The 21,551-nt window shown below is 36.8% G+C and overlaps 2 long non-coding RNA genes across 6 annotated transcripts in view; one reads left to right on the forward strand and one right to left on the reverse strand.

The window, feature by feature from the left end:
• LOC117207556 overlaps positions 1-21,006 on the forward strand; it is a 53,403-nt gene extending 32,397 nt beyond the window's left edge. Inside the window, exons 2-4 of one of the 5 annotated variants that reach the window (XR_004487545.1) lie at positions 16,473-18,316; positions 18,505-19,637; positions 20,125-21,006. This is a non-coding gene — a long non-coding RNA (uncharacterized LOC117207556). The other 4 variants (XR_004487547.1, XR_004487548.1, XR_004487546.1 and 1 more) reach the window with 4 other exon arrangements.
• On the reverse strand, positions 518-10,688 carry LOC117207557. Its single transcript, XR_004487549.1, has 3 exons — positions 10,513-10,688; positions 639-746; positions 518-570 (listed from the first exon to the last, which is right to left on the reverse strand). It is a non-coding gene; the product is annotated as an uncharacterized LOC117207557 (long non-coding RNA).
• Positions 21,007-21,551: the final 545 nt, after the last annotated feature.

Below are 21,551 nucleotides of genomic sequence, written 5' to 3' on the forward strand. Positions count from 1 at the left end.
CAAGGAAATATAAAATTAATAATCGTAAAGAAGAAAAGATTTAGACGTTAGGAATGAGCAGAATGTACCATTTTCTTATTGGGTGACATCCATATAGAATCTCTAATTCATCTTTAATTTTCAATTCAATCATTGTTGCGAATGACTTAACGCTCAAGGTGAAGATGAAGGAGGTAATAGATCGAGTGTTAGAGTAATCTAGCACTGTATTTGCATTAGTATAAAAGTAAAGTGTGATGTTATGAACACGGCGGTGGTAAGATCTTGTTGAGAGTGAAGTATTTCACCCGCACGGTACGATGTCTGATGAAGTGTCCTCCTACGTTGCAGATTCTCTCTATCAGCCGTTGGGTTTCGTCTGTCCATCGTGCCTTCCCGGCTGGAGTCCTTCTCTGACCTCGGAGTTATTAAGCTCGGGGAGGACATGTAATTCGGAATTTTCTAAAGGGATAGGGCCCGTCCGAGCCATACACGGACGGCCACTCAAAATTCCAAATAATCATCCTTAATTTAATCTTGTTAAACCAAAAGCAACGATGCCTTGCTGCTTTATAAGACAATAAAACATATCTGAAGAACAACAAAAAAACGTAATAAACAATATACAAACTACTGCAGCACTGTCTAACGATATTTACAATGACTTGGATCCTCCTGAAAGGCATTTAATTAATTTCGCAACGAAACGAGACTTTTTCCAACCGATGTAAGTTTTCCAGCCAGTGTATGTATTCATTAATCAATATCTGCAACAATCACTGCATACAATACATATACAATCTTCTCTACATTCACATAGGAAATTCCGTCGAGAATGGAGAAAATAACGAAGTAAAACACAAAAGAAATGGAGAAAAAAAGTAATAAACGTTTCGAAACGTGGCGAAGGAAAGAAAGAACGAAATCACGCTTCGACGAGGTTGGTAACTCGCAACACGAGAAAAGAAACGCAGCTTAAACGCTTAAGAGCGCGACGTGTAAACGTTAATTATCGTGGCTCGCACGCGAGGCAAGCGACGAGCAATAATTATTTTCGCAACGCGCCACGATTAATTCAAGTGGTTGCGGCGACTGTAGAGGGTGGCGGTGGACAAGCTTAGCACCCCGTCTAGCTCGTACATAAAAGCGGAACGTAGTCACGAGCACTTGGCTTGAATATTACGTACCGCCACGTAGGGCCTCCTCTGTACATCGTTTATGTACAGTCAGCTAGATTAGTACTTATTCCCGCTTATTTCTATACACGTCTATGCTCGGGTTTTCTATTTCTTCTCAAAATCTGATATTTTACAAATGAAATGTCTGATTGATAAAAAAAAAAAACGCTTCATTAAAAAATAAGGGCATATGCTAATACTTTGTATAGCCTGCACATTTGCACTATATATAACATTCCTCTTTCGTAATCTTCATATTTAACTGTATACTCGAATAAAGCTGAATCCTTTGATAGAGCGGCGACGCGTTAAGAACGACCCGGTTAGCATTAGGAATCTCCATAACTTAGCGCGACTGGACAATATGGACAATCAAGCTGCTTCACGGTACGTTGACCAGCAACCTCTAAGGGTGGGATTCGATGGGACAAGGTGCGGTCAAGACGTGATCGGCAGCCAAAAGAAGCTGCGACAGTTACCGGACCGTCTTTTGCCAGGCGTTACGGAAACCTAGATTAGTCATGGTAGAGTGGGATCGAAAAAGGTGAATCGGCGGCTCTGTTCGATGTCATCGAACCTGGAGGCGGCTGAAAATCCGAAGGCAGCTAGACGAACACGATGTTTCGATTCTGAGCACGATCGGTCACCTAAAGCGAATTGCACTTACGTCGTACTTCGTTAGGATGACCCGCGAATTTTTAAGATCATTACTGGCTCCGTAGGTGACAATATTTCGTGGAACGGTGGAAATAGAAGAATTTAGAGACGAAGGGTTGAAGTAATAAATTAGGCAAACTTTTAATTGTTAATGTATGGAAATAATATTTAAATCGCCTTCTAATGTTAGATAATACCGATGTCGATTGTTTGAGCGACAAGTGGTCCGCAGATGTTTATGCAAATTTATATTGTCGTAAATTTTAATTAAAGGAATGTATTTTATTCATTAAATATTATAACAAGTACCATGCTTGCGAAAATTATCGATATTTTTGCGACGATCAAAATGATAAATTACCTTCTTAACTCGCTAAGAAGTACAATGACGGCGCTTAAAAGCGGCGGTTGACATCCTTTTATCAAGTACGACGGCTCGTTTAGGAACGACGAGAACCGCATGGATGAACGACGAGGGAGCGCGCAATAAAGGGGTAGTGTCGCGAGATAATTGGAAGCTACGGTTGTTCTAGACGAACGCAAAGACGGGGAAGAGATTCTAATGCAGCTCCCAACGTGTTTCCCGTCTGGCATGTTCACGGTTCCTATCGTTATTGCACAGTCGATTTACAAGCCTTCTCATCGAAAGTTACTTACGATTTATTCATCTCTTATCTTAAATTAGAGACTAACAAATATTGTTATTCGACAATTTAATTTTGTATGAATCGAAAATATAACACTGTTTGACCGTTCGCGGAGAGACGTGATCGCGAGGAAGCGCGTCAACGGCGTCATAAATTCTCGTTACGATTATACAATCGACGCCACGAAATGGTCGATCTCCTATTTCATTTAGGATAATAGAGGTGGTTGAATTGATTATAATACTGAGTTAACAGGATACAATTTACACTTTATTTCACCAACTTTGTAGACATAGAGAATAAGGATGACAAACCAATGAAGTTCGGTGACGATACTGTCGCAGGGGAAAGCTATTGCTGGGTGTTGGTCGCCCCAGCACCGGTTGCTTACGGGTGGAAATGACCGTTGAACATGGGAAAAATCTGACTTTCTCATTTTCCACCTGATGGAGCAATAACCATAAGGAACCTTCTAACTTGAAGGTGTTTTATACCAATTAACGGTCTTACCAGTAATATCGAAAGGCTTAGGTTTCTGACAGTTTCTTATGATTATTACGGTCCGATTAATTATATTTACACACCGAGTGGCCGTCTTGACCGAGGGACGAATTCTGATTCTCAATAAACAAACGATTTTTCCTAGATTTTTTTCATTATTTACCTATCAGATGAAAGAATTTTTTATTTCATTCTGTATTGGTTTAAATGTTTTTGCTAATAAATTTCGTCAGACGTAGTTTCTAAAAAATAAATAAATAAAATAATTTAAAAGTCTCGTTATTTTAAAATGCTTTTGTTTTAAGTAAAATTTATCCAAATATAGCCAGGAAGCTAGTAGATTATATAGATAATAGATTGTAATTAATATGCTCGTGTTAACAGTTAAATAAACAGAAATGATCTATGCACGCTTGGACAAAGCAAATCATACAACATTTTGGCATTCAATTTTTGGATGAATACCGCTTTGATCCATTACATGCATAGTAACAAGTCAATAGAAGTCTCATTACATGCACATCCCGTAACAAGTTTCCGTCATTACGCTTTCGTAGAAAGGGTACATTCGCTCTGCCATGGGTTTCATATCGAAGATAGCACTAGGCTGAAATGCATACTCATCTGTATTTTTTCTTTCATTTTTCAATAGCCTGACGGCTGCCACACATACGCATTTGTGAAGAACACTCTCTCTCTCTTTCTCTCTCCCTCTCTCTCTCTTTCTCTCTCCCTCTCTCTCTTTCCCCCCCTCTCTCTCTCTCTCTCTACGATCCATATTCATAGAAAATATTACTCTCATGCTTATAGTGGCAATTTCAGTCCAATTATGTATAGTGATTGCTAGACTGCATATTTTTATTCATATGTTCATTTTATTCATATCATCACAATTAAAACAGTAGAACTTAATTGCAGTTACGACAATTATAATCCATCATGTATAGCAACAAATTTCTAAAAAAACACAAAGAGATGAAATATCTTCAGAAAATAATTTTTCTATTTTGTTTTATGGTACATAAATTGGCAATTTCAAAGTTAATTTACATTTGAACGAATCATGCATTTGAGAATTAAAATTTTTGTAGAAATTTTATCGTAAAAATATATAATCAGAATCTTACAGATCTAATTCTCTTTAGATATCTTAGTCGTTCCAAACGAAAAATATTCTGCGAGAGTCTAATTTGCTGCTCGCGTTCACTGCGGAGTGGCTCCTAAACGCAAATAGGGATGAATGCTCGGTGCGCGCCTCATTCATAGAGCAAAGCGACCAAGTCGTCGCATCGAGGAGGAACACGAAGAAGGCCGAGTGTAAAGAAAACGCGCGGTTTTACCGTAAGGACCTTGTCGAGCTAAATGACGTTAAGATCGTGTGAATGACACTGAAACCAACGAACGTAAGAAGGCAGGATGTTTCTGGCTCTGGATGTTTGCACCCTCCTGTCATCTCGTTTACGTAATTGTTCTACACGCCGACGCGTTTATCTCGTTCTACCAACCCAACCGATCCAACGATCGTCACGTAATTCTTTCCAATCAAACGACTGTTCAAAATAAAACGGTGGTGTCTTTTTGTAGATCGGAAATGAAATTTTTGTAGATTAGAAATGAAAGATTTATAGTGAGAGGAATTTGAAGGAAAAAGAAAAGGTATTGGGATTATATGTATTCTTTGTTGCAATTATCAAACTTTTCTATGACGATCTCTTTTGTTTGACTGAAAGGCAACAATTTAATGTGATATTGCACATCAATGACGATTCTTTCGTGTTTCTCTCGAATCTGAGAAATTTGTTGAGAAAACGCGATTGGATATACTTGTATAGAATGACTACAAACAAGGTTTGCAAATACTCTTGTTTTACAATAAAGCGTTTGTAATAATAATTGAATTTAACAACTGATTTAACGAACCTGTTACCAGCAACTCACATAATCAAATATCTACTGCAAAATGTCCAACAAAAATTATATTATATATGTATGAAGTGGCCCTTAACATTCGTCAAAAACGAAACTCCAAAAGTCTCCAACATTCACTTACTTACATTCAAATACTTTAAGAAACAAAGGGAGAGGCAGAGAAAAGAGAGAGAGAGAGTATATGTTTAAAAACAAAGTTCCGAAGTACGTTGGTTGAAGTACCATTGTTTTCCTGGCTGGTTGTTCCCAGCTCGTATTAAAATACGGTAGGGAAGAAAAGAAGGAAGGAGAGTTAGGAATTGGCCATTGATAAAGTTCTCTAGAAGGCAAGCTGAACTGGCAGCAGCAACGAGAATCGATAGAGAAAAGGTACCTCTCCCTTCTTGACCCTTTGCAGACCAATTTTATCGACCAAAACCGTTAGCCAACTAGCGTTTAATCTGCCAGTGATCATTAAGCTAGGCCACTCGATGCTAAAAATTCTCATAAAGACTTCACTTAGTTCTAAATCACGGACTCTTTTCTCCTCGAGTGTCATTTCACTGGGCGGGAGAAGGAAAAAAAAAGGTGATCCTATCGTAATAAAACCGTTCATAATGTTCGACTAAATACTTGGACGGACGCTGGTAATAACTTCCGGTATTAAAATTCTCGCTTTTGTAGGTTAAGCTTCGGTTCAGGTAGTAAAAATGCACTGATGTTCGCTTTCCTAGATATGGATATCAATTTCAGTTATTGAAAGTTAAAGAGACAATCCGTTTTCGGTGGAGTAATGTGATTTATTATTGATCGGTCGTCAAATTTCAAGATATAGTAACGCTGTATTATGTTTTTTAATCTTCAAATATTCTTAAATGACTGTAATTTCTAAATATTTCATCCTTCAAACAACTGACAGTCAGTCACTATTCTGATTCGTCACGCGACACGCGAAGGGATCTTAACGCAGCGTTTAACCTATTAGAAACTATTTTACGAAATAGCAGGATCGCGTGATAGAAAGATTTCCGGTAGAAGGGAAGGATCGCGACGTTCCAGAGATTGATTTCACGCATTTTGGTAAACGCGGGAAATGGTCGGAAGAGCGAAGTCTAGGCGTAACCTATGGGATTTCATTTAAATGCAGATGATCTTGCGTAAGTGGCATCGCGTCATTCGACTTTAATATCGATGGATATCATTAGTTTGCTCTCGTCGAGGGCTGTTCCATCGTTCGTTCGCCCCCTTTGCTTCCTTCCTTCCTGCTTTTCCGCCATATATCTGCCAATGTCGTACATCTTCCACGAATTTTATGCTCGTGAGCACATCCAATGCGAAGCATCCTTAAGAGATTTTCAGATAATCGGCAATAGAGCTGTGATAGCTATAAGCGGACTACTAGTTTTGAAATTATTTTATTCGTTTGCTTTTAAAATTAAATTATCATTATTTTTTTAATTCCCTTTGACATTCGTCTCATTTCCTTGTTGTAAATAAACTTATGGAAGTCAAACATGAAAATTGGATATTATATTATATTATATATATTATATCATCTTAGCAATGTAATTGAGAAATTAGCAAAAAGTAAAATTGGTCGTTTTCGCTTTTATATATTATATATTATATCAAGTAAGAATACCAAACTTCAATGATTAAGCACAAAAGCATTAAACGAAAGTAAAATTATGGAGAGCATAAAAGTTTCAGGTTATTTATTTTGCTACAGTATATTCTTAATTACGTGTTAAATTACATACGGTTCATCCAGTAGCACTATAAGACTTTACTATAGTATCTGAAGCACCGCAGATCGATCAGTGCATTTGGAATAAACCTCGTAACGAGGAACTGCCATTACCATGGAAGAGATTCAACGTGGAATGGCGGACAACTCGCATAATGGAATACTTTTATCAACGCGGCCACGCTGCTTAATTATTCAAGATGGATCACGTGCGTTAACCAACCGTCGATTGTGTGACGACCATACGTTAGTTCCTGCTGAAATTCGTTGCAGATACGGTTTTTCCAGTAGAAATACCCTTTTTCTTCCGTAATTTATTCAGTACGATTCGAACGTTGTAAATTTTCATCGGAAAACGACAATGACGAATATAAATTACAAATTGGGTGTTTATTTTATATTTTCGTTTAAAACTTTGGATTGAAATTATATTTATAATATTGGAATTATAATTAGAATCATTTGTATTGTTTGAGAAGTATCGAGATTTGTACGTAATTAATGATTTATGGATGAATATCGTAAGAAATTAAGTTGATCATGGATTTTACGGAATTAATTCAATTGTTTTATACCATTTAATGTTTTATTAATTTCATTTCCATTTGAAGAAACGAATAATTTTTAATAATCAAGTATTTAATTTTTAACGTCATGCTTAGCATTTAAACGTTTAAAAATAATATTGATATAATAAAATCAATTCTTATTAAAGTTTAAACTGCTAGTTTTCATACAAAGTTCTATTCTGTCCTAAGCTTCATAGATAAGAATATGTTACGTAACGTATTAAAAACGAAATAGAATTTCGAAAATTTCATTTTCTTGAATATAGTGACACAGCAATATGTAATAATTTTAGTGCAATTTTTAAAAGAAACATAGTGAATTGAAGCAGACCAGATCAATCACAAATTTGACACGCCAGACATCCAGTTGGCGCCATTTATTATGACCCTCAGCTTATATACTATGAAATCCACTAAAAGGGTGGTTAATGACGTGTAACCATTCTCAAACGTGATGAAACCAACCCTTGAATACTCTTCATCTTGTAATCAATCAAACTTTTCTTATTTTTTATTCATCGTGATGACATACAATCGTCCTCTAATAGTAACATTTGAATTTCTTTCATAAATCTGACACAATTCTCACAATGTTAGTCAACTTTGTCAAATCAATAGAACATTCGAAAGAACGTAACAACCACGATTGACATTGAATCAGATAAAAATTATTATAGATATTATCGTGTTTTACTCTACAGAGTGGTACTACATGGAGAGATGTATTAAAAAGACAAGCGAGAAATACGAATAACATTGACGGAAGATGATTTATCTGCGTCATATTTCTATTTTCTTTTTTAATTATTTTATACAGTAATAAATTAATAAACGATATTTCATCTTTCCGGCAACGATTTAATAAATCTTTCACCGTAAATTTCAGCACTTTGCGGATCGGACCGAGTGAATTTATGTTTCTACGCAACACTGTGCGGTATAGTTTCTCGCGTGGACCTGTTATTTATAGGCGTAATTTATTGTATTTTACACGTTCAATGGAAACATACGCCTCGACACCATTATATTTATATAACAGAATTTTAACGAACCAATTTATTTTGCACCAAGTGTACGAAAGAACGTTAAAATCTAACGCCAAAGTTCGAATTTTTGTTCATATATAAAATGATGGTATGCCTTTTCCTGTTTAATATCTACTCTAATGTAATTTCGAATTCCAATCGAATTCCAACTCGATCAACAAACCAACTATAGTTCATTTCCTGCAACAATGTTATAACCCGTAAGATGGCTCAAAAACTGTAAATTTTTATTTAACTCGTTGTTGCAACAAATGAGCAATGTGCGTTATCCAGATACGTACGCATTAATTTCGCTGTTATTCAATTACGGTTAAAAAAACAGCTAGTTTCTCACAATCGATCTGGCAGACTTCTTACGGAAACAACGTCCAGGAGCTGTGTATCGTCCGAACGGAAATGCAGGCAAAACTGATACATAGTCAAAGGAAACGTAAGCCCGTGATGCGCTCAGAACACGAGAAGTCTGAACCTGACCATCATGCGAACCGGGGTTTAGGCTTAACCCAATTGAGGGGAAACGGCCACGATACACTGTCTGTTGCTGTTGCAACAGAGCTCCGTAAATAACCGTGTTTCCTGACTTGCAGGACATCAGCAGTGTAGACCCCTTTGCCCTAACCTAGTCGAAATTTATCGTTTCCCAGTTGAACGAGAAATTATTCCTAGCGGACTCAACCGTCATTCGAGACTAGTTTACATAAAGATCCAAAGGAAACTGAACACGTGTAAACAAACGCATCGAGCGACACGCAATTTGATTTAAATGGACATCAGCTGTAACTCTAGCAAAGCCAAGCTTCGAATATACCGTAGTGCGACCAAAACGACGCGTGTAAATAAATATAATGTCAATAGAATAGCAATGAGTTATTTCATTTAGATCTTGGAACATCATGTTTAAGCAACTTTTACCAATTATTTCGCTACTTCAATATTGAAATATTGAATATTGGAATTAATTATTCCTAAACTGTGATATTTATGCAATTCAATATTTCATAAATATTTTTAAATAAACCTAAATAGTAATTTATTTATTAAATATTACCATGACTATTCTATTTTGCATATTTTATATATTTTTGCATTTAATGCGCATTCTGTGCAGTCTTCTACCTTCGAATTTCCTATAATTATTTCCAACAAATAGTTTTTTTTTATTACGTATAGAGAGAAATAGAGTATTTTAAATTACGTTACAACCGATTATAAGGAGAAAGAGTGACGCAGGGTATTAATTTTATATTATAGGAAAGGTGTAACTAGTTTGATGGTAGGAAAAAATATTCATGGAAGCTGGTTGCGCATCTAGGAACGTGGTAGGAACGTAGTAGGGTGCCTAAAATTCAGACGATCTATCACCGGCTGACGTCACCATCCTATAGGAACGACAAGGGGTATCCCAATGCAAACTACCCCACCATTCGGATGATATATCCATCGGCACCTGTTAGACGACAGCGTCTGAACGCGTCCCGGCGCCACTCTCGTACTCTCGCGTGGATGCACGACTTAAGCCTTCTTACCATGAATTATCGAGTGCCGTTCGGTGGAAAGTTAAGATCCCTCGCTCTCCAACGTCACGGTTACGATCTTTACGATATGATATCATCTATTATCCCCTGCTTTTAATCGAAAACCAAACTAACATTACATACAATGAGTAAAAAAAACGTATAACTTATTTAACTGCTTTATGTGATTGGTACAGTGACAAGATGCAAATGAAGTAACAAAATTTACGATAAAATAAGTTTGAAAATAAAATCAATGGAAGAAACAAATTGTTTTTGAACTTCAGAATCAGCCATGAAATTTCAATTTCTAGGCCACCGTGCGCCACGCAAGAACGTCAACAACTACAAGAAGAAACAAGACAAGACAAAGACACGTTGAACGAAAACGAGTTTGGAATTGCGAAAATTTTTGTCGGTAGTTCTTCCAATAATCTACGTGCTCGAAAAGGAAAGAAGAAGAAAAAGTTGGAATAGGCGCGTAGAGAAAGGGCTGAATTTTCGCTGGCGAAGCCTCGAAAGCAGGCATAGACCGAGCCAGAGATAGAAATAGCTCTTCGGGATTCTCAGACAGCCCGAATCAATGCAAACAACTGGATATTGCCGGCAATATCAGTTTCCTTAGAGCGGCGCGCCGCTCAACTGCGAAACGCGCCCAGACGACGACTACGGCGCTGAAGGTGGATCGGTTCTGAGCGAACAAAGCGGGCGAAGCATGGGAGAAGGAAGAAACGTGCACCCCAAGCCGGGCGAAAGTTTGTCTTACCTTCTCTCTATCGTTCCTCCTCCCAATCGATCCTCCCGTAAACCATTCCGGAATCCTCACCAGCCTTCCGCGACGCGTGACTCTGAAAACTCTCTTCTACTGCCTTCGACCGCGCGATTTATTCAGAGGTGATTGTCATCAGCTCGTGTCTCTGGCATTGAATCGTCGATTCTAGATCCTGTTTGTTACAGAGATATTAGCTTACCGTTAAATACACGATCTTTATTCATATTCATTACATCACATCATTATATAGTGATAGAAAATAATTGAAAAAATTTATTCTATTTATTCAATCTGTATTATCATTTTTTGTTTAGAATGATAAACTTTTGTTTAGAATAATTTAACTTTGATAAGAAAAGAAACTTAAGACCTAAACGTACGATCTTTCCAAGATATAAAACGAGAACTTTTAAAATTGTCGATTCATATACGTCAAACTCATAGAAAAATAGCTTGAACGATTCAAAATATGTTGTCGTGTTATTATGCTATCACCATGTTAATTACGATGCTCCCTATATAGAAAAACGTCCTTGCGTCTTTTCAGAAATAAAAGAATACGAAAGAAATTTTAAATAGTACTTTAAGATTTACTTTGCCAATCTCTAACACATAAATTGGTAATTTCAAAGAATATTATTACGATATAAAGAGAAAGATCGTGCACTTGATGGCTAACGTAAAAGGCCTGATATAAAATGATTTTAACCATAGAGTTTGTGAATCATTCGGTTCGCGGAATGGGGCCTTGGAGTTGATCCATTTAGTTAATGAACTCTGGGACCGTTTAATTGTCAGGACCCAGCATGTAATTAATGTATGGTGGATCAGATCAATTTAACGGGATCTTGATGTCAAAGGTACGTTTGACTATCGAAATCTAGAGCGTTAAATTCGATGCTTTCAGTCGCGGGTTGCGTTAATTTAAAGCTTGATTGCTTACTTTCTCTTACTAGTAATTCAATACTACTGGAATATGACTGAATAGTCGATCAGATTCGATATACTCGAACTTCTACGTATTTTTCATTTTTGTTTCTAACCGTTTCAACAATTATCTGTTACGCATTTTTGTATCTATATATTAATCTTTAATGAAATGAAAATTCGAAAAGTAAATTTTTTAATTTTGAATCACACTTTCGACAAATTTGGTTGTTTTCATTTTCAATAACTGTTCACCATTGAACAGGAGTTAATTCTAATTCCTTAATTTATCGTGTCTTTATTTACGTATTAACATAAAAAGTGCGTATTTACGAGAGATTATGTTGTAATTACACTTGCATTTAACGTGTAATTATCATAATAATGAAAAGCAAATCGTGATAGAAGTTGAAACGTAATTAAGTAAAGTTTCTATCTGACAATTTGATTCCATTGAATAGATTCAGCGCTTGAAGCATTGTTCCATAAGTCGATGACAGAAAGGGACTAGCAAAGAGAATATAAAGGGATTTAATGAGCATCTCATGAATTTATCAGGAAGCCTGTCTATAATCATAGACTCGAGCTCAAATAGACTTTCTGCTACGTTACATCTGCATCCCTTATATTTATTTCATGATGTAATCCTATCGACGTACGTCCTTTCAATCTTTTTATTCCACTTGCACTTCTTCTTCGTTCCATTTCATCGGGGTTTTTTTTTTATATGATAACAAATCTTTTCTAATAATTAAAATTATACAAACAAATGACATACTTTATTTGTTGATCGTACTTTACCTATTTACTTAAACATATATAAAATCAGTTTATATAAGTTAAAAAAACATATTAAATAAATTCCTGCATTTTTTAATCACTCTTCGCCAACTACCTGAATAAATTTTAAAAATTCCTAATTTATTAAACAAATAAATTTCAATCTTTTTTTCCTTTTACTGTTATAAAAGCAGGTTAAACAGAGTTTAATAAATATTAAAAAATGGATTTCGTAACGTGAAAAATTCGGAAATTTCGCGGTATACAGGGGGATTAATCACTGACAGCGTTTAAGCCGGAACCTTTATCAAGTAAGTTTAAACAAAGCAAAACAATTTATTTCGGAATCTTGACAAACGGCCTTACATACATTACTTTTCGTTTCGCTTTAACTCCGAATCCCGGGGCTAATGCATCGTCTGCTGTCACAGGGTTAGCATAATGTGCTTAGCAACCCCAGGATCGCACCACGGTCACCTAACGAACAAGTCCTGTACAAGAGCCAGCACTTAATGTTTCCATATGGGGAGCGAATTCTCCCGTTGAGGGCTCGATATTTTTCTCACACATCCTGTACACCATCGATTCTTTTAAATTTCGAAATACTAAATTCGACGATTCTAAATACTACCGCTTCCGACATTTACATTATTCCCTATAAATGATCACTAGACTGCGAATTTTTAGAAGATGACACAGTCTACTATACTTTTATTAAGGAGAAAAAAAGTACAAGTGTTAGGTGAAGATGTATAAATATACCTGTTATTTCTAAAATCATTAAAACAACAGATCTAATATTACGTTAATATCTTGTATCAACAAAATGAATATATTGATAATTTCATTCTAGCACTTTTGCTGGAGTTAAAAATTCATATCTTTTCAGTTTGTTTTTGAAATATATCGATATATTGAATAATTTATATTTAATTTTATATTATACCTCCCTTATAGAAATATCTTCATAAATTTCTCATAAACATTTGAATTTCCACAATATAATTCAACAGGTGTGTTAAATCATTATGTTACAATACACGCAAAATAGGGAATGTTACAGAACTGGGTTAGGAGAGTGTAGAGAACGATACAAGTTACCTTAGCAAGATGTAAATTCATCAAGGATTGAATATAGTTGGTTGAAGTTCGATAGGCATTCACCGATATGTCAGAAATTGAATTTTGTGATCGTTAATTTCAGAAACTCGGAAACTTGAAAATAACCTAATTGTAGGGAGAACCATAAGCTCTTGACGTACTTATTAATTAGCGTTGAACAGCTTTCATGTAAGTTAATTGCGAATCATCAGCGGTTTGGTAGAGGAGGTTCTCCAAAAATCTTCTCTCTTCGCTTGTTCCCAGAAACAGATTAAATTCTCGTTTACTATAATCGCGAGTTTAACCGTTAATTATAATAAGATTGAAATTTTCGAGAAAGAAAAATCAACCGTGTAATCATAACCGTTTCAAATCCATTAAATATACTAGAACAAATATTCATGAAGGGAAATTACGAATTAAAAATATTTTAAATCAAGAAACTTACTATACTTAGTGCAATTTTTCGATATAATAAAAAAGTTATTTAAAAAAAAAACTAAAAACACACTTTCACGAAAATGCATTGATACCTACATTATCTTCAGTACACTGTACAATTTTATGATATATAGTAAAACTCTATATCTATATTAATAGCTATATAAAATACAAGAAATTGTCCAACTGTGTTAAACATTCACGAAAAATAGAATTTTCTATTTAGATAATTATCGTTGTGAGTCAAACGTTAATAAATGTAGAAACGGGACAAATAATTTGAATTTGAGTTCTGGAGAGGTGCGGGTGTCTGTAAGAGAAATGCGTCTTATCTATTAACTAGTGGATCCGATGAACCGGAATATCAAGGACCAAAGAGGGTAAATAGGGGTACGCTTTGACATCGTCTCGCGATCGCTAAAAATCAGAATCAGGAACCTCGGTACCAGCGTGTTCAAGGAGAAACCTCGGCGATTATATCGGTAATTGCGTTTCGTCCTTAGATCACGTCGACAACCCGGCTGAGAGCCGAGCCAAGGAACAGGGAGACCTACAGCTTGTAACGCGGAAGCTTTTGATGTACAGGCGGTGAAAATGATGTGATAATTCTAGGAAACAAACCTACCACCCTAAGATATCGCTTTGTCGTGATATACCGACAGCTTAAAGCGACAATGATCGTTTTATGCTTAACGAGACGCACGCAAACGGCACTTTGTTCGTATGCTGCAACTCCATTAACAGGGATTTAAGAAGACAAACAAAACAGTAAGCGATGAAATTAAATCAAATTATAAGCAAAGATGTTTATATTGACAAGTTGCCATATTTTAATATCGATAAATATATTAAAAATCTTTAAATCGTTATCCTTACAATAACAAGTAAATTGGCACATTGGTAAAAATCGATCTAAATGAAACGTATCTTCGAAGTTAGATTCGATTTGATTGCAAAATATCGACGTACGACGGATGAAGGCCAGACAGCGCAATAATTGGTTCGTCCACTTAACACCGGCCCACTGTCCAGTGAATGTATTCGTTGAGATTACGCGAAATGGTTGTAAATGCCAAGAGAACTCCAGTCTGCTGGGGCGACCCTTTCCTCACCCCCGACAAGGGCGAGGCACTATCTCGCAACTGCAGTTACAACTGCACAAAGGTTAATGCATGCTATTGTCGTTGCCAGACCGACAGAACTATTGCCCTTTTGGTGGACGCTGGACAGACGCATTCAAACGAGTCGCTACGAACCTAAGCTTATTCATACACGTGTATCTTCGACTCCTAATTTGCTCCCATAATCAGCAGTTCCGACATCAATCTTTTGTTTCTGTATAGGAAATTTGGCGGTCACTTTTCTTTATATAATATGGATATTAGGAAATTTGAAAATTTCGAGAAACATTATGGTGAGAGTACAAGTAAGGAAATTTTTATTCTTTGGTTTCTATTTTTCTTTTTCTGTCATACTATATATAGTAAATAATGAAATATACTATTGCTACATCTTTAAATAATGAACTTCGATTTATAGACTGATGTCTATAAAAAGGTAACAAGTATTCCTCCCAAGTAGGCACTAGTTCATCGTGAATTTTCACATTTTGATAAAATACACACACTGTTACTACGAATCGACGAAAGTATCTGTATATTCATAAACAGCTGTATATACATAGCAAGTTTTATTTCATGCTTAATTTATATGCGCGACTCAAGACAAAAGGGAATACGGAAAATTGCTTAAGCGTTTTAAGCGTTCGATTTAATGGAATCCTTTGTAAAAGCGGCGCTTTTAAACGGGAACCATTGCTCCCCGATCCTCTTATTTTGCTCATGGTTATTGTTCCTCGTTAAAAACACCGTAACCGCTAAAGCAGCCGACATAAAAGCGTTGTACGAATAATAGTAACTACTCTATGGCTCGTCTGCGTTCCACGATGAAGGGTGATAAAGTGAAACGAGACTCATCACGCGAATGGAGGAGACACACCACCTGTCAGGAGAATCAAAATCAGGCTGGATCAAAGCGCATTGAACACGGATTGCGTGCATCCTATCACATAAAGAGAGTGTTTTTCTGTTGGCGAATCAGAACGCAAATTATGTAGCCATGCCCGAGAAAAGGGGACTATGAGTCAGAAACTGATGGAAGAAACGAGAGGAGACACAACGAAGGGAGTGTGGTTGATAGTGATAGGATCAAGTTCAATATGTACGGTAGAATCTTCGTTACCGACCATGACACAATATCCACGTCCAAGATGTACCATTGATTTTAAAAATGTTTCATGTTACCTAAGGTTTAAAAAAAGAAACACATTTTCTCATAAATGGATCCTAGAATTCTACTGATACATCATAGAAAATATTTCTATTAAAAACACGAATATTTTAATTCATAATTAAAAAATATTTCTTAACCACTTAATAAGCACAGACGGGAATAGATTCTCTTTAGTATAATTAATTATCTTAATTCTCTACCTTCACGAACTACTACTACCATATCTTGTAAAGTATATATTGTACATCTATTTTCATTCTCAAGGGATTAGTGATAATATCTAAATATATTAAAACATTTAAATGTATTACGAGTTGTAACGCTTGTAATTTGTCAATGTTTTCATCTGTTTGCAACGTATTTGAGGCCATCGCTGGTAGACGGAAAAGGCTAAGTCGATTTTAATTTAACAGGAGGACAAATTAAAAGGCATCAATCTGGAGGGCAAAGCACTGCAGGAGATTAACAGTTGCTTCTCAAGGATCGGGAAATATAAGGGGAACAAGAGGGAAGAAGCTAACCCTTCGATCAAAACTACCAACCGCATATCCGATTCCCTTCGTTCGGAATTTCCGAAGGGAATCTTCCCCAGAGGGTGAACAGAGTCGTCTAAAAAATTCGCGGACCCCACATTTTCAGCGGATTGATCAATTAACGATAATTACACTGGCCTAAGTTTGCTGAGGAACGTCCATCTCTGTTCGTGGCAGTGGCAACTTGGAATTGATCTTGCGGTCGATGATTTTTTAATTTTGTTACCTTACGTTTTACCTTCATTCTGAATTGAGAAAATGAGGAACGTTACTTTAAAAAAGAAGAGGACAAATTAACACCATGGTTATAAATCAAAATGAAGATAAGTTCTGAAACAAAATAATAATGTACTGCAAAATAATCTCTTCAGTCAATGAGATTGAAATTAGCTCAATAATAGGAGAACAAGAAATAATATTATATTTAAAACTCTAAATCTCGTTTTTAGTATCCTCGTTATTATGATTGTTCCGCATTTTATCGTGTCAGCGTATGTTTTCTATACTAAATATTCAAATACTGAGTCACTATATTCACTGCTATCAACACAAACAACGTATCACCATTGAAAATAGCTATACCACGTGCCCATAAATTGCAGCGAAATAAAAATCGCTCCATTCGCTCGACCATTACTTTTATCTAGAAATTTTCAGATTTTTGCCGCGTGTCGTTTCGATCGGGCCACTGAAAGCAGTCGGCGGGTCACATTATCTGACCCGCGTCAATTTTTCGGAAAATCGGTCTCCTGCGGAATATTCCGACTGCGGGTCTATTATCAAAATTGATCGTCCCATAGCAGGATTGTCCAATCGTACAATACTAGTTCCTATTGAAGCATCTGGACCTCTAACAGAGGGTAAAACGATTGGTATCGAGTCGCATTGTTCGATAATGGCGGCTTCCCATAAGCTACGAGCAACTTGAGATTAGATTTCCTACAAAATCGGCTGATTTCTTAGGATAAACCAATTTTTTTCAAATTTTATGAAAGATTCGTGTTTAATTTTCGCTGTCCTACGTGTGTATTTAATGGCGCCATTTTTGTTCTTCTTTCATCTTTCTCAGCGAATACATTGAATTCATACGCTATTCATCGAACAGTGAGATGCGATAGACAGAAGCACGCGATGAAATGAAACTGAAAAATTATAACAATTTCATATAAAATAAATAGCCGATAAAGCAACAAGCGACTATCTAAAAACATAATTTTCTACATATGTACACATTTCACTCTTACAGAAATACGGACACTGTATTCTATATATCTAGTCGAAAGCATACGTCCGACGCTTATGGAAAATCCCACTTTTACAAAAGCTTGTAAAGTCGTGGCCTATGAGCAGCTGTCTTCTCATTGCAAAATTGTCGAACGAAGAACGAGACTAGTATTGGCTCTTGCCAATAACCCTCGAGCGAAATGATACTGCTGATCCAGCTATGCTTCCGAAAACACTTGGCTTGGATATTAGTATTGCTGGACCGCGGTTGAAAGGAGGATAACCGGGTATAAAGAGGAACACGAGGATGGAAAAGTAATGAGGCCGGTAATAGGTCCTTCGCGCGACGATAATGCGCCTCGGTTTCTGTTACGACCGACCACTGAATTGGAAGAATCCTGCTTGACATACTGCGATAACCTGATTCTGATTCAATCAGTGCGGAATATGGAGGAAGATAAGAAGAAGATTTTCTAGGAGAGTGGAGGAGATTGTTGCAGGTAATTGTGGTAATTGATTTATGAGTATTTGTTCTTTGCAGAATATTTTCTTCGTTTCTTTTGTTTTATTTTTATGAGAAGTGGCGGATATTGTTATGCTTTTGCATGAAGAAAACTGTACCCGGAGTTAAACCAATTAATTTTCGAACATATCCGTTTTATTTTCTAAATATGTTACTTTATTTCAGCCATTTTGTAGGTACTTGAGGTTGATAAATGTGTGCGTGCGTCAACAGAAGTCATTCATCAAGGGGGAAACGACGCGTTTTACAAGAAAAAACTGGTAGAGTCTTTGCAGATTATTTAAAAGGAGTGGAAGACTCTTTGGACAACATTTTCTCTCGTTTCCAGCAATTAGCAGCCTTGACGCCAACTCATTAGCGGTTTATAAGGAAGTGAGCACATATAAAAGTTACTTACGCTTTACTTTGAGCCCCTCGTTTCACGAGGAAGAGCCAGCTACGTACAGTCGTACAAAGAATTTAAGTGAAGCTAATTTTCAGGAAAGCTGTTACGCTTCCGGCCTATTTCAAGCCACATTATTAACTTAAGTACAGCACTGTTTTCTTCTGTGCATTTTCCACGAGCATCCCCCACGCTCTCCCCTTCCCTCTTTATTATTGTATCTTACTGAACTACCTCCTTTCCTATTTAACTTCGATGGCTCTTCGAGTTTTCTTCAATCTTAACTTCCACTCCTGGATCACGTGCATTCTATAATTTAATGTTAAAGCTGGAAATTTGTTAATAAAGACAGATCGAAAATAAATTTGGAAGTTGCCAAGTTTGAAATTCGACACTGATTACTTCGATTAAGGCTTAGAAAGTAAATCTTTCTTCCCAAGACGAAGACAATCGATAAGATAATCAAACTGTTGTCAATGAACTCTATTTCGAGCGTTTCAAAATCGTGGAAATAATAATTAACGGTTTAAAATTCGACCAGGTCTCTGTGATCAATTAATTAAACAGAAGTTTCAACGAGGCAAATATAAAATTACCAAGCAATAAAGTTCGGAGGCAGGCGTGGTCCGAAAGACGAACTTTTAATCGCTTGGTCGGGAAAACTATCTCGTGTTTCACGTTCAAATTAGGCCACGTTAAAGGGGAGTCACAATCTGGTGTCAGACAGGTGAAGCTGCCCCACGAAGACTGGTCGCTAATTATTTCCGAATTAACGGCACATTAGTCTTGTGTCCCCATTACGACGTAGTTCGGACAGCATCCTGAAGCTTGGATTAACGTGAATGCAGGATTACCGGGGACAGAAATTAAACCCGATGTCGCTGTTAAATAGTTTCCACTCAGCTACCAAGTGACGGTAATGATCGTAAATTAATCGACCAAACCTACCTACGCGCGAATCGATAACGACTTTATTCGCATAGACGAAATTTATAAAAAGTATTTGTATACAGAAGATTAATTTTCCTTCGATGGAAATTTGATAAATTCGTGTATTGGTAAAGTATTTTTGATTCGTGAAATTACTTTTTGATGTTTGAAATAACATTTTTCCAATATCAGGCATTTTAGTAAGAATCGTTTCGTGATACCTTCAGAACCATAACGGAGTTATTCAAAATGATCATCGTAGAGAAGGTAGTTGTAACTGGTTTAACACGTTGACTACTAATGATATCATAACGCGTCATGAATTGCTTGCTATCGGAGGCCTACGTTGAAAAGCAAATGACCGACATGTATAGCAAGTAAGTAAATCCAATCTAGAATTTCCTAAATTCTTTAAAAATGTCGTTAGAGTAACACCAAATAGAAGTCGAGTGTATAGCAAATCTTTGTTACAGGAGTTTCCTTAAGAAGGAAGCAAAAGAAGTCTAAAAGAGAAGAAAAAATAGAAGAAAGAAGAATGTAACAAGAGGCGAGAGAGTTCTATACAGAGAGAAGGCACGGAATTATATTTTTGATACGACGCAGAAGTTTCTCCCCGGGGACAGTAAGGAGAACGCATTTAACGTTTACGTCGTCGATAAGAAAAATCTCGTCGGGAACTGGTCTCGCTGTTGTAGGAACCCTCTTGCCGGTACTTTCGATGTCGAGGTGCTTCGTTAATTCGCCTTCAAGCTTGGAAATAATTTCCAGGCGGAGAATTTCATCAGGACGAGGGTAAAGTAGCCCTTGTAACGTCTGCCAGCCAGCTTAACACTCGTTTAAGTGTGCACGTATACGTACGGGACAGCGGTTTTAGTCGTCGCTGACGAAATATTACTTTCGTTATTGTCTGTCTCAGAGCGGCAGCAACAACCGGTACGAAGGGTTCTTCTCCCCTGTGAACTGTTTTAATTAATCCACGTCGAATTAACGGTTAAAGCATCACGAACTCGACAGACCTGGACTACCGTTCTCCTATCTCGTCGCGTAATCCTCTTACTTTATAGGATTCGTTATTGTACATACCTCGTTGACTATGATGCTCGAAAACCTTTCGCCGTTTATTTACGACCGATTCCTCAAATCCTCCCGCTACTGATTTTTCATTTTATCGTACGAACGATTGAAATCGATTCTATATTCGATGCACAAGCATAGGATATCCTATGCAATTGAAACGAGACGTATCTTTATATTTGGCGTTTCCATGATGTACAAATCAAGATAAAAAGGAAATGTTATACGAAAAATAAATAAATAAGAATTCACATTCTACACAACAATGAATTCTTTCTTACATACATGTATTATATGTATTTCGTGGATTACAAGTTCATTTTTCCTTGTTCCCTTTCCTTGGTATTCTAATTCTGTTAGAATAATTTCAATTTTCGCACGAACCTTACGTGCGGTTAACGTCAAAAGAAGGGTCAAGTCAAAAGAAACACACAGTGTGCTTTTATTCTTCTATCCTGTGAAATTCGAAGCGTGACCGTGTCGAGACATTAGTAACCCAGCACAAACACGGAAGAGAGACAGGGTCACCGTTTCTATGCGTCACAAAGCGCATCGTTTGTCGATTTCCCCTCCTCTCTTAGCGCGCAAACGTAAATTAAAAATGCTCTGGCCCTTCCTCCAGCGTTTAATGAACGAACGACAAAAGAGCAGCCGTTGAAACGCGGCGCAAAGGCAGAGTTCCGACAAAAATTAATATCACCCTCTTCGCCGCCGACGCTTGTTACGCAAGCACGCGCACCACTTCCTACAAAAAGCGTGTGTAACGCACCTAAAAGTGTAGATTCGTGACTCGTTGCTGGCGAAAGTTCCGACCGTTCTTCCGGTA

This window comes from Bombus bifarius, unplaced genomic scaffold, assembly GCF_011952205.1.
Source record: "Bombus bifarius isolate JDL3187 unplaced genomic scaffold, Bbif_JDL3187 scf7180000008038, whole genome shotgun sequence".
Lineage (NCBI taxonomy): Eukaryota > Metazoa > Arthropoda > Insecta > Hymenoptera > Apidae > Bombus > Bombus bifarius.